Source organism: Osmia bicornis, chromosome 5, assembly GCF_907164935.1.
Source record: "Osmia bicornis bicornis chromosome 5, iOsmBic2.1, whole genome shotgun sequence".
NCBI lineage: Eukaryota > Metazoa > Arthropoda > Insecta > Hymenoptera > Megachilidae > Osmia > Osmia bicornis.
In genome coordinates, this window is record NC_060220.1 from 5,308,125 (window position 1) to 5,322,544 (window position 14,420).

General features: G+C 48.5%; 1 protein-coding gene across 2 annotated transcripts in view; it reads right to left on the minus strand.

Annotated features, from left to right (window-relative positions):
* LOC114879076 overlaps nucleotides 1-14,420 on the minus strand; it is a 139,969-nt gene that overhangs the window by 107,577 nt on the left and 17,972 nt on the right. Inside the window, exon 1 of one of the 2 annotated variants that reach the window (XM_029193600.2) lies at nucleotides 1,335-1,767. The exons of the other annotated variant lie outside the window; for it this stretch is intronic. The gene's annotated coding sequence lies outside the window, so the exon portion shown is untranslated. Of the gene's footprint in view, nucleotides 1-1,334; nucleotides 1,768-14,420 lie in introns of those variants that run through there. 2 annotated transcript variants of the gene reach the window in all.

A 14,420-nucleotide genomic window follows, 5' to 3' on the forward strand; every position in this document is an offset into this window, starting at 1 on the left:
GACATTTGCCATTCAGACCCACCGACCGATCCTTTTCTATTTCTGTCATTAGCTCACAATGCCGTATTGAATCGACTTAATTATTCGACCCTTGGATCGGAAGAAAAACAGCGGCAACTCTGTTCGGTTCGGTTCTAAACGAAACAGCTTGCTGTTATTTCGATTCGTCGGTTCGTTCTTGTTGCTCCGGGCGATTCGTTCGAAAAATCATCGCAATGAAAGGATTGTGAAGGAAGCAACGACGACCTTCGACGACGCGAAGAAGAAGCTACCCACGGATTTATCGGCAAAAGGTCAAGGCACTCGAGGCAATATATCGAGTCGGTGTCAAGGTCGACACTGAAGTCGACAAATCGATTTCGACTCCAAAAAGAAGAATAATTAAAATTTATTCCAAAAGACAATATAACTCATAGGTTCGTTAACCTTTTCATAATTTTCATATTTTTCCTCGACACACGTTATCTAACCATTTCAACTAGCTCGTTTACAAGCAAAGTAAATTCTTCGAACGTTTCACCGAGTGCCTTAAAAGCGTTAATAACAACAGGCGAAACGAGGTATAGTCAAGGAGCGTGCATTCCTTCTCGAAGGAAAACAAACGCGGAGAAATAATGTACCGGTCGGAAAATGGTCGAGGTCCGTGTGTGAGAAAAATTTTCTTGAGAATGTTTAGCGTGCTGTTAATGGCGAAGTACATACAATCGGGGTTGCGCGCACCTCGTGCCACGATATCCCGTTGTGAGCTCGTTCTTGGTATTTCTACGGCTTGGTGAATCGTGTTTGCACAGAACGCACACGATCCGGTATGGATCTTTATCTTGGTCCTGTTCGCGCGAACGAAACTCGCGACCCGTTAAAATTCACCGGAACACGTTTCTACGCGTGCGTATAAACATTGCGTCGACGTTAGGACGATTCTTCAGCGACAGGACGCACCTGCTATACGAATATCCATGGAATTCTAGAGAGTCTCGTAACACGGCGCATTTAATTTGTGTAAAAGTAAGCGATCGAGGCGAGGATTACGCTAGCGTTATATAACGGGTCGTATAATTTTCATTCGCACGTGGGGCGAGTTCGGTTTGACGCTTTCGAAAGGAAGGAGAAGTCGGCACACATGTGGAACGAGGGCCAGCCAGGTGCAAGAATAATGCGTAACGCAGGCCACTGTTCTCGTCGCAAGAAACAACTACGGCAATGGAGTAACCTCGAACGTTTACGATTCGCGAACTCGAGGAATACCGAAGGATTCGGAGCGTCCTACGCCAGCTGGCACCGAGCTGACAGCTGGTGGAGACCGGTGGAAAATAAAAATAGAAACAAATAAATACCTGTAAGTTCGCAGATTCCCACCTGTTGACGCAGCGTCGAGCAGCACCGGCTTCTCTTGCGGTTGCTACGCGAACCTCCGATCCAAGCGGACGATCTTTATCCAGAATAATTTTCGAACCGGTGAACGAGTGGTTCGTAAAAGGCACATGCAGCAACGATATTGACGATCCGACAAGACGGAGCACATCCACTGTTACACGGCACAGCACGTTAACGCGCCGGCTGAATTCTAACCCCGCTTTTAACCACGTGTAACTTTGTTGATCGATAACGAGCGGGTTCACGATGACATCGAGACGGAGGTAAACGAAACGTCAGTACGCGGACAAGCGTCTTTTTCAGCGTCTCGTCACGACGACAGAAAGAAGAACACCGTCATTCCATCGTCGAGTTTAGAACGAGGCGCGATCCGCGATCCACTCCGCGCGAACGCTGATACACGACTGTAGCCGAAGTTGCACGACGGCATGGCCGAGCAGCAGTGCCGAGCGGGAGCGAACGTTGCCGATTAGACTCGAGGCTCGCCGAACCCTACTGAACGTACAAGTTGGAATGCACGCGGCGGAAATCAGGCGGGATCGGAATCGGGATCGGGCTTGGGTTCGCGCTCGGCCTCTCGGGATTGGGCTCGGGCTCTGCTTCGAAGGCGATCCAAGGCAAACGACCGCTCTACCCCGCTTCTTTCCTTCCTCCACACTCTGCATCCCCCACCGCACCGCTCGCTATAATCTACGTCTATTATCCTCCTCTCTTGTCTTTCTTTATTCCTTATATATTCCTCGCTCTTTGTTTCTCTTCTTCCTTTCTTGTTCGACACGTTGCTTTTACTCGTTTGTTTGCGATAGCTTCGACGCGAAATTTGCAGACGCGATACAAGATATGCAATTAACGCTTTGCTACGTCTAAACGACGCTCCGTTTTACACTCGGCGCGGCAAAACATCGATCCTCTTCAAATCGAGATGTCAACTTTTCTCGATCGTAATATCGATGCCGTTTCGATTAATCGAAACCAAAGTCGACCCGAGAGCGAAAGCAATTTATCGTCGACGGAGCGGCGTTTCGAATCGCGATGTAGGTGTTCGTTAAAAGCGCGTACGAGAAGACGGCGGAGAATTTCTTTTCGTGTAGCGTTTGTTTCAACGCGTGACCCGTGTCTCATTTGCATATCCCGGAATGTGAAATTGAAGATGATAAATAAGAGCAAAAACCAGCTTAATGGCAAAATCCGGTACCTACGGACATCGAGAGAAACGTATAAAAATTCCTCGCGTATCGCGCACCGCTTCACCGATACATTTCTTCTTCCGTCAAATCGAATGTTATCGTTAATCACATCGGATTCACCGGGATGAAGATAAAGTGGCACCATGCCGAATTTACGTTAGCACCAACTTCTCCGAGAGATTCTACCTTGCAATTAGAACGTTCAATCTTAAAACCTACACCACGATATTCGAATTAACTTTGCGATAAAAGTATTGCTATCTCGAGAATTAAACGCATCGTTGGTCTCGTTCCAACGAATGCAGCAGTGGAAGATGACGTTTCTGTTTCAAAATTATCCCACGCAAACAACGTTTCTCAAGTGTTCATTAACGAGATTTATTTACATCTAATCGTACCATCGAATCGTAAAAAGCGTCCCTCTGAGATTTCAGCTTTTTCGACGGTATTCGAGGTGGACGATGATCATAAAACGGAACTCAATGATAACGGATTACCATGGCAGCAGATACACACGAATGTTTATCACGGACATCGGTGCCACGCCACAAAACAGATGTACATTCTCGATACCATAAAAATTGTAGAGAGTTCTCTCTGCTTCCTTCACCCACGCGCGACTTCTTGTCCCATAAAATGTGACTAAAACGCGGCATTCCCTCTCGTTTATTACACATTTACGACTATACTTACATAATGTCAGCCGTGTATCCTACGTTTCGGTATATCGTTGTAATTTTACGCCTGGCCACGTGTCGCTCAGACAGAGTGTAACGCGAAAATTCCTTCCGAAACGCGATTCGGAACTTTCGAAAATACATATGGATTGAAATATCTTCTCGCTCGGTAATGGATTTTCGATATCCCTCGGCTTAAAAGCGATTCCTGATGTTTCCTTTCAACCGAACCTAGGCTCGAACAATGATCGATTCATTTTCGATTAACTTTTTATAGAAAGTTTCTTTCGAACGTTTCGCCTTCTACTCCCCCGCGTTCCGTCTTCTTCTCGTTTCTGGATCAGTTCACGAGGAACAACGAGTTGTATCGTGAAACGTTCTACATCGTCGTTTTGCCGGCCATCTGTCGTGCCTTTTGTCAAGGCCATCTCTGCCGCCGGTTCGAGGACGATTCAATGATCGATGCCATTAAACCGTTTCTAAATACTTAAGAGCGGCGAATTACTCGCGGTTTCTCGACGATCGGATCGTCCGGCTGAACGTGTCACGCTTTTGCTAGTTATGAAACAAGGTACTCTCGACGCGTGCGAATGCGTGTCGACGCGGGTAATTGTATTTAAATCGTTGCCCTGCATATCGATCCGCGCACATTGTCCGTTTGTCACAATACCAGGCATGCACGTGGCTGCTGGTCTCCGATCGTCTACGTGCTGCTCCGACTCACCGGAGACATAGTTTTCTCGTTAATCACCGTGATTACGCTATTTTTGTGTGGCGCAACCGGCACGAAAAGGCGCCTTTGTGTTCCGGTGACCGCATCGAGACCCCCGGGACCGACGCTACGGACGAGCTATTGCTAAATTCCAGATCTCCCTAACTCGATTGTACAATAGGATTCATTTTAAATTGATCTCCAAGTTTCGTCATTCAGGAGGTCGAAATTCCGTGCAATTCTTAATTTCAATACAATAGCTTGAGTATAGGAATTTTCTCATACTAGACGTCATAGAAATTTGAAATATTGATAGTCCATTTACATGTTTATGGATGTTATATATTAGAATAACGGTTTTCGACTAGTATAATGTTATTGTGGGCGATTTCGTAGAATATTGGACGATTTCCGTGAACCGGTACCATTTAGATAGCACTAAAAGCAAAGAGAAACTGTAATTCGTATCGGGCACGCGAAGAGACTACGTATTCGTATCGTTTTGACTAATAGCCTCACGATGAAATAGTCAAAAATAGAAGCGCTGTATCGATATGATTTATCGTTCGTTTCATATGACCCGGATTATCGTTTCCTCGCGTCAAGTCCTCGTTCGCTAGACGCGCGCTGTCTAATCTCGACGTGGCGCGTATTGTTATTTTGACACCCATTACACGTCAATCTTGTTCGCGCAATTTGCCAACCGCGACAGCCAGCTATGATCCGTAATTTTTCGCAAACCCCGACGCGACATTCGATCGAACCTACCCTTGCAACATCGATCGTTCGATAGGTAATCTCTGTAAATGAAATCGCATAAGCGTAGCACGGTGTAATTTAAATGATCGTAAATCTCAAACACTCGCCTTTACCCGATATTTCTTCATGGAACCTACTATTTCGCTACCACTTTTCTCTAACGATCACCGGTATCCAGCGAGCGATTTAATGCTAGACCACTTCGGAAATCGAAGTTTCGAAAACCGAGGGCGGTAGGGCGGACAAAGCGAAAGGCGATGGAGAAAAGAGGAGAAAGAGAAAGCACGCGCGCTGCTTGTGGCGCTGATTGCGAGGGACACGCAACAATCGCTGCAATTGACCGCGTAATAGAAACGCGTTATGCAGTGTACGGTAAGCAGCTGGGTAGGATACCGGTCGACCTTGAGAATGGACATGATTCCTTAACGTGCGTTTTCCCTTTTACGGAAGGGTTCCGCGTTCGCGTAATTGTCGCGTTCGATCGATCGATTTGTAAAATTTAAGTAAACCTTCTTCTTCGACCCTTTCTTGCATCAAAAATTCCTACACTCTGCAAGCGACGTAAACTAGGCTTTAACAGCGGAAACTCGTACGACACAGGGGTGAAATGGCGTGAGATAGATCGACGAGACGTACGAAATGAAGGGCGAGGTGGCGTGAGACCGTCAACGGGATCCATCGGGATCCGATACCGTTGACGTTTTTATGGTAAATAGATGAAAGTCCATAGCACGGTGCCGAGTGTGCAACGAGTCTCGTGTATGCTAACTAAATGCAAATACGTCAGATCTGCATAATTCGCCGGTGGATTTCTCTCTGTTTTCGCATACACGGTTGTCTTTGACCAACCAGCAGCTTTTACGCGCTCTTTCGATCCGACGATGTCGCTGTTTATTATCGAACTACGACCTCGACACTTGCACGAGCCAAGTTTCTGTACCGTCGCGGAAACAACCGCGAAAAAATCACAGCAGATCGCAGAGATACCGGCGTGAAACGGAAAGAAAGTTCCACCAGGGAACCTGGCTGCTGTTGTCGTTGAACGTGCTTCGAGGAAAAATGGAAGAGTTTCTGGGAAGATACGAGCGGTTCCCGGCAGTCAGGTATACGAAAGGACCCGAAAGAAAGACGGAGACACGGGAAGGAATTTCCTTGGCGTATCGTAGGATCGCGACAGGTCGACAGGTAGCAAGAGGACACTGAATACGAATTCTTCTAACGGTCCGCAGGGTAAAGTCAGCCTTTTCACGCGTAAAATTAAGAAACGCGTCATGAAAGTTGACGCTAGCTTCGACACCTAGGTGGTCGGTTGCGATCGCTGTCGAATAAAACGAGCGTAAATCTGTAGAAGAGTTATCCGTTGGCAGATAACGGCACAAGACGCGTCGATTCGTGAATGACGGATATGAATAATTGTACGGATCGAGCAGGATCGAAGAAAGATTCAGCGTGATTTATCTTTCCACGTATCATGGTCCCTCGCGTATAATCTTCCGGCGGATTGTAGGGTAGCTTAATTGACACGTCATCTCTTTTCGTGTTACACGAGGAACCATTCGTCTTACCCTCGGTCCACGCGTCGCTCTTAAATCAATTCCGGCCACGAACAAATTACCAAAAAGAATTAATGGCTTCGACGCCGCTCCTAATTGGCCCGAAATCATGCGAACAGGCCCAGGGAGGGGAAGCGGTCCGTCGATCGATGCCGTGCCCTTTGCGATACGAACAGCGGGAGATCCACCCTTGGCTGATTTTATCTGCCCCGGTCAAAGCACGTTCAAACTCCCACGTGAAATTAATAGACAATTCTTTTCCGGGATTTACGCTGCTGAACGGGCTGGTGTTTGCGAGTTTGCTGCCCGATCGAACGCGTGAGCGTGCGGATAACCTTTGAAATCTTTTAAATAACGCCGTTCCCACGTGGGTGGACGAATGAATGAAACTACCCACGTGGCTGACAATGAAGCGCTTTTGCTAATCGAACGCTAACTCATCGTCCGGCTCTGATGGCGATTATGAAACATCGGGGAAGTTGTTTCGCGAACTTAGACGCTCGAAGAAATATGGCCGGTGATGTCGTGGAAATCCGAGAGCTTCGAGAATTACTGGCTGAGGATGTTTCAAGATGAACAACAACTTACTTGGCGAAGGCGGAATTTACATTATATTTTTCTTCTGAACGCGAAAGATACACGCGAGACGTCAAGGCGGCGAACACGCGCTACGATTCGAGGATTATCGTTTAATTAACGAAGCGAACTGAATCGCTTACAAGCAGCGAATTAATATTCCTACGCGCAATCCAATTTATAACGCATTTCCTACCTTCGTTCCGTATGCGTGGAAAGGGAAGTATGAATTTTAAAATCGCTTACGCCATGTACGATGTTGCTCGTTTTTGAACCACGATATGACCGAGTTAACAGATGAACGACAGTCGCTGATCACGACCAAGTTCATGGAACAGATTTCGTTTCTTCCGATTCGATCTCGTAATTAATTCATCGACAGAGAAGCTTGTTACATCGTTGATTAAAAGCACAAAAGAAAAAATTGTTAACGATGCGCCAAGATATCCGCCGGTCGATTCGATTAATATGTACCCCTCGGTCGTGTCGACGGATCGGTCTTGAAACACCAGTGGGCGGCCTGACACGACCAATCAAATTAATACCATTTCAGAGAGAACTGCGAATCACAACGAGCTGCACGGTGAGCTTGATAAATTGCTTGCCAGTTAAGCGAGACAGTTACACGGGCATACATTGTAACAAATTACACGACCGGATTGAATTTTATAATAAATATCGTGACTTTTCCCCCGGCGCGGATAGTCCGCGTTCACATCAATTTGTTCAACCCGTTGCTTCGCAATATCGTGTCACAGGATCCTCACGGCATAGATTTCATCAGTGCTGCCGCGATGCCCCGATTTCTTCCTGCAGTTTATGCCTGGCCACCTCGTATCGTTGAACTTCTCTGTGCAACTCGTTGATTTTTTCCTTCAATAAGCCTCTCAGTTTCATCATTTTCTCCATCTCGAGCAGTTCTTGCCTGACGAAAAATTCAATGACATTAAACGAGCAACGATCTGTTATCGAATATTTGCAAGCCTTACTTAGCAACTAGCAAGCCCGCTTCGAGTTTCTTCTCGTTTAAAGTGGATCGTACATCGTTTAACGCCAATCGAGCTCCGTTCACTCGTTCTCGAATATTGGTGCTAGCTTCGCGACACATATTCAGATTTTGTTCGCCGTATTCAATGTCTTCGACGATGCATATCTCCTTTTCTTTGTACTGAGCCACTCCGTTCACCGTCTCGGCGATTCTGTCAACGATCAAGCACCGGATAATCACCGGAGAGGTAAGGAAAACACATGGACGTACTTGATACGTAGTTTTTCTAATTCGTGATCTCGTTCGTCCAGCCTGTTCTTGTAGCCCATATTGGCCACGTGAAGCGCCTCGTAGTCCATCGTGGTCATTCCTTCTCCGAGAGTTTCCGCCACTCTAAGCCGTACCTTCAGATCTTCCAGACGATGCTGAAGAAACACATACCTCATACGATCCCGTGCCAATACTATACGACGCGCTGTCTGGCATGAAAATCGAAAAGTTCGAAGTGAAATTTAGTGATAACATCGAAGTGAAACGAAATTTTCCAAATAACCGGATAATTGATACGATAAACACCTGACGACGCATCAGACCGTTCATCATCTTCTCCGTGATCTTCTTGCCTGTTTTCTCGAAAACCAAATCGATCGCCACCTCCTTTTCACGGTTCAAAAACGCGTCGAAGGCTTGCTGTTCCTCCCACCTGATTGTTTGCATCCTCTTCACGTAATCCTCGAACTCTGACTTGAGCTCAGCCTGCTGCGTTGATATTTCGTCGATTTGCATTTTGTACGCTCGCAATGCTTCCTTGTACACTTCTTCCATCTGCTCGATGGTTTTATTCAGATCCGACGGTGTTATTCTTTCTTGGGCCTACTTGAAGGAAATGCAAATTGGAGAACGAAAGAAAGAAACGAAGGATCGAACATTTTTTTTTTCCTTTTATCTGACCTTCTTCATCTGTCGAAAGATCCATAGCTCCAGCATCTTGTTTTTCCTTCGCAATTCACTCAGCTCGTCTTGTAACTCTTTCAACCTGTTGATAATCGCTTCGCGATCAGCCGAAACCTTGCGGGGAAAAGGAGGACGATGAAACGTTACACCAGAAACCTCTTTATTATTTACATCTTCTCCATTTAGAATAAGAAGTTATCGGACTGGCATTATGTGCAAATACACGGATCAAAGTACAGATAGGGGGTGGGGATAAAAGAAGAGAGATCAGAAAGCATAGTGGCTTAGAATCTTAATGTATCACGAAGGTCGTGAGGAATAGCAACACCACGAAGAGAACGAGACCGAATGACAGGTTTATGCGCACCTCTGCGGGTATCACCGAGTCCTCTATTGGCCTTTCCCCTTCCAACTTTTCCGAGCTAGAAATCGTCGAGGAAAATAACTCTTCTGCTTCACCTACTTCCTCCCCCTCGTGGTAACTCTCACCCTCGTCGCTCCATTTTGCGACCACATTCCACTCGGTAGAATCTTCGTCCGTAGATTTTCCTCTTTCCTCTCTTTCTTCTCCATCTTCCTCTTCTTCCTCTCCTTCCGCCCAATTCACCAATTCGTACTTACTGAAATTCTGATAGGCAGGGGAAAGTAATCGGTCATCTAAGGAACACCGTTGTGTTCGTGTTACGAGGATCACTTTCACAGTTAATAACGCTTCTGGTAGGAAGAAATGTTAAAAGTTATTTACCTCGAAATCAATCGGTTCCTGTTCATCTACCGCGTCGAAGGGGAAACTACGGCCGGTCGACATGTCTTGGAAATCGGCGATTCAACGCGTCGTACGAACGAAGAGGATTGGAAGAGGTGTAGTTTGAAGGTAGGAGAATACGAAAGGGGAACAGCTGCAGGACGAAGAAAACAGTCGAACGAATTCGCCGCCACGGTTGGATCGACGCCTGCTCGAGAAGGTCTCGAGCCGCATGCAGTCGACCTTGAAGATCGAAGATGATCTTCCCTTCCCGAGCGAGTGTATACAACGCGTTGCGCTCGTTTAACCACTCGCCGGAGATGCAAGGAGGAAAAGTTCCTCGCGGAACGTCGATTAAACCGCTGCGAGCTACCGGACACCGTCGGTGCGGATGCCCGGTGTATCCTGCGGCGCGCAGCCTATGATTTCATCTCTCTATGTGCTTTATCCCGCGCCCGTCCGGTCTCCAAGCTGATGTATGAAAAGTTTATTTATGGGGGACGTGGCTCGTTCGATCACGCGAGAGCCGCATGACGGCGGAACACGGCGAGCTGAAACTCGAGTACCTTTCTTTCGCCGGACGTTAAACGGCGAGGAATTAATAACCAGACGCGGCCGTGTGCCGCGAAAAATTGTTGCTTCGCTTTTGTCGTTATTTCATTTTTTTTTCCTTTCGCCTTTACACTTCCCTGTGTAAACCCTTGAACCGAAAGGAAAACGGAGAAGAAACGTCGGTGGTGTAGGAGGAAGCTTCGAGAGTGGAAAGACGCGCCACCCAGTGCAATCTCGGATTTGGTTTCCCTTGATTTACCGGAGCCCGCTTGGATTTCTGCGCAACGTACGATTTATCGTATAGGATCTTTTTCCCATTTTAATCGAGGAATCTGTGACCGACCGGCTGATAAATTGCCGCGTTTGATTTCCCAAGTTCAGATTTCACGATACCGGGGATAACGGTGGTAACGACAATTTGTCTTGGTCATCGTCGACCGAGCCACCACCGATTACCATCTTCTTTCCACCCTTTTGTGCTGGAAAGTTTTACCGGACCCGCAACAGAGGCGAGTGTGTAAGTTTTTCTTCGCCTCTAGTTTCGTCCATTGGTTATGAAACGAAAGGAAACGAAAGGAAACGAGACGGAACAACGTCGAGGCACGTGCATTGGAACGGTGCCACTCTTTGCTTTACGAAGTCGGCCCTACGGGGATTAGATCCGGTGAAAACGAAGAAAGAAAGAGGAACGAGACGACTGGAAAAGGGAACGACGAAGAGAGACGCAGAGCGAGGTACTTGAAGCCGCGTGGGCCGCCAAGACTGCATTCCTGTAGGATCAAGGATCCCTGCTCGAGTCGCGCGTGTGTACCTTCTGTACATGTCTTCTCGCGGTGTCTGTGCCCGTGTAACCGTGTACTCGTGGTTCGTTGCCAACCTGTATAAGCGAGCATACGTTTACGCGCGTGCACTCCCCCTCAGGAACGCGCACGCATACGTAGACGCGTGTCTATGTGCTGGTACCACGAGTGCTCGAAGAGTGGCCGAGGTTGGATTGTCAGTATCGAATCCCCGCGGCTCTTTTCCCCGATATGCGTGCCACGACGCGGCGCGGCGCGGCCTGCAGTAGGCAAGAAACAAGTTTTTACATCCCGATGACACTGACGTACCAATTTCCTGAGTTCCAGTTCCCGAATCTTTACGGTCGGCGAGACGACAGCCAACGACAAAATTTATTGCCCGCTCGGACGAAACGTTCCGTGTCGTTGGTGGTACGCGTGCACGCGAGACCGGCAGCTGTCCTATGCACGATAGAGAATCGACATCGAAAGAAAAATGGATCGATCTCGTTCTAATAAGAAAATCGTACGATCGCTAGTAAAAATACCACGAAAGCTATGAATAGCCTCGTCGTCGAGCGTTGGAATTCAGAAAATGTTACGGAGAGTACGGTGGTTCGAATTAGAGGCTACGTCTACGAAAGGAATCGGTGATGGCCGAGGGGAAAAAAGTGGCTCGGAACGGCGAACAGGGTCGTTGACGAGCCAACGAGTAGTTCACGGGAACCCTCTGGGAAGCCATCGAGGACGAAGCTTGCTTTTCCATTTGGCGTCATCGAAATGGAGCGTAGGTAGTCAGTCGGTCGTGGAAAAGAGTAGCAGAGGTCGCGGAGCGCATCCCAGGCCGTTCGTTGGCCTTTCCTCGGATTTGATTTCCTTTCGAATCCACCTCGTGTATTCCCGGCTCGTCCCGTGCAGGCTGCCGCGATGGAAACTGGACTGACTGGCTTTAACGGCTTGTTTTAAGCTCGTGTCGGTGCCGGTGCCGGTGCCGGTGCCGGTGGTACCCGGGTAGTGCGTGCACGCGTGGAATCGAGTCGAGAATGCAAGCGCGTCGAATCGTTGTGCGTCAAATAGAACGCGACGAGACAGAGACGCTGCCTGCAGATACCATTGTGGCCGGTTGCATAAACCCGCCATCTTGGTATCCTCAAGGACGCGCGTCGAATCCTAAGGTCAACGCACTTGACTCGCATCGGGTGCCCTCCACCTCCACCGCTTCGTCGTCGACTTCTTCTTCTTCTTCTTCTTCTTCTTCTACTTCTTCCTCCACCCTTTCTCCGCTTCTCTTCGACTTCGTCTCCCTACGTTGCCGCTTTCCTTCTCGTTTCTCTCCTTTCTCTTCTACTCTCGCGATCGAGCCGGAGAATCTCATCTGGCCACGAGCGGGATGTCATTGCCATTAATCCCGCCGATACGGCCCTGGCAAGGTTCGAATGGAGTTTCGAGCCTCCTTCCTCATTTTCTTCTTCTTCTTCTTCTCCTCCTTCCTACGACCTCCGCCTCTCGTATAGAATGATAAACGCATGATATATTCCACGAGCCGCGTCTCCGTATAAAGCGCTAGATCGTTTCAGAGGAGGCATTTAATCTGGGCCGATTAGAGTGAAACGGTCTTCGAGACGACCGCGACATCGTGGCTCCTCGAGCGTAAACGTTGAAGAGAACGTTGGTCTAGTCGAGTTTAAAAAAAGCGAAAACAGAGTAACCGATCCTCTCGCTTTCCTTTCAGCGTTCCATTCCGTTTCGTCATCGTCCTACGCCTCGTTCGCTATGAAATGTTCTCCAAACATTTGTATTTTCAATAAAAATCTATATTTCTACGATTTCGAAGTCAGGGATACTGGCAAAAGTTGCGGGCACTTATTTTACGTAAGACGGTGAAGCGGTAAAACGCAGCAGTAACATGCGAACGACCGAAAGAGGTTCCTTCGAGGGCAGCACACCGAGACGAGGCGAGGGCCAGAGTCGGTGACCTCTTATCGAGGGAACCGACCTCACCGGCGTAAGGTCGGCCCGTGGAATTGGCCGGGGTGGGCAAGAAGGTGTTAAAGCCGTGCGAACGCGTGGGGACAGGTAAATCCTGGTACCCAGGGAGCCAAGGTGTGCAAAAGAAAGGAGGAGAGAAATCAGAAGCCAAGATGGAGAGGAAGAAGAAGAGGGAGAAGAAGGACGTGAAATCGACGAGGCAAGAGCTGACCCCGGCCATCTTGGCCCGCGGGGTTATTCTATTTATAACCGGGCCCTAGCTATATTTAGCTCTCAAGAGCCTTCAGGAAAGCGAACGACGGAGAGAGTTTAAGGGCGAGGTGAGGAGAAAGAGAGTAGAGAGAAAGGCCCAGAGTTAGTTGGAGCAGAGGGAAGGGAAAGCTGGCCCCAAGAGGATCCGAAGAGCAGCAAAGAGGAGCAAGTCGTCCGCCGCGAATGTATCGGTAGCCCGCCGGACGAATACATTAACGCTTCGAATCCGGCTATCTCGCGACCGGTACACGCTTTTATCCGCGTCTTGTATACTTGTGCTCGCACCTGTGCGCATAAGTAGGCACACTAGGCTCGTATCCACGAGCGTAGATCGTGGCTAGAGAATAAACGCGTGAGAATACGTCGTTACTTGAATGATTTTTTCAGATCGCCGAGCAGGATAGACGGACAGCGAGCGAGAACGACTACGACAGGTATAACACCTTCCAGTGTCGTAGGTTGTATTTGACGCGGATACATACCGAGACGTCCGCCTTCGATCGCGCGATATTCATTCTAGATATTGCTTTGTGGAGCAGCGCACGCGAGACTTTTCTCTCGAGTCAGCTGCAACGGCTCCAGTCATTGTTTATGCATCGACCATTAGTAAACCACTGTACGGAGATACGAAGGAGCGCGATATATTGCAAGTTGAATGACGCTCTCGGAGCGACAGAGCGAGCCATTAATTGTCGTCCTCCTCCTGGCATCCACTCGAAAGAGAAACGTCCCCGAAATTCCAGGATGCACGAGCGAAAAGTGAGCGGAGCAGCAAACGGGGAACGGCGATAGACAGCTGACCGTCTTCAGGGCGGCAATATACCCGTGTCGGGCTATCGAGGTTATCGCGGTCTTCGTCGTAAATTCAGAGCCCAACAAGCCTACTGCTCGCCTCTCTCCCTTTCTTCCTCTGTTTCGCGCTTTCTCTGACACGTTCGCGCTCGCTGACGAACTCCGAGTACATCGGTATTTCGCGGACCGCGAACTCCGATTCTACCTACAACACGAGCAGGCTTTTATACGAAGGGCCAGCAGGAGGACAAGCATACATCCCGGACGTACATACTGGTCGCATACCAGTCATGGACACGTACAACCGGCGTCTTACTATACTCGCGATGACCGGACGTTCGAGAGGGCAACGTCGAACTACCCACGTTAAATCATCCTAGTCGAGAGTGCTTTCATCTCGGACGCGCGTCGAAGGCAGAGACCGAAAAATCGGGGTTACACCCCGCGGTGTCTAAGAAAATTGTACAATGCACCGCGATCGCAAGCACTTCCATCGGAGGAATAAAATCGAGTCGGCGCGGCGCGGCGTTC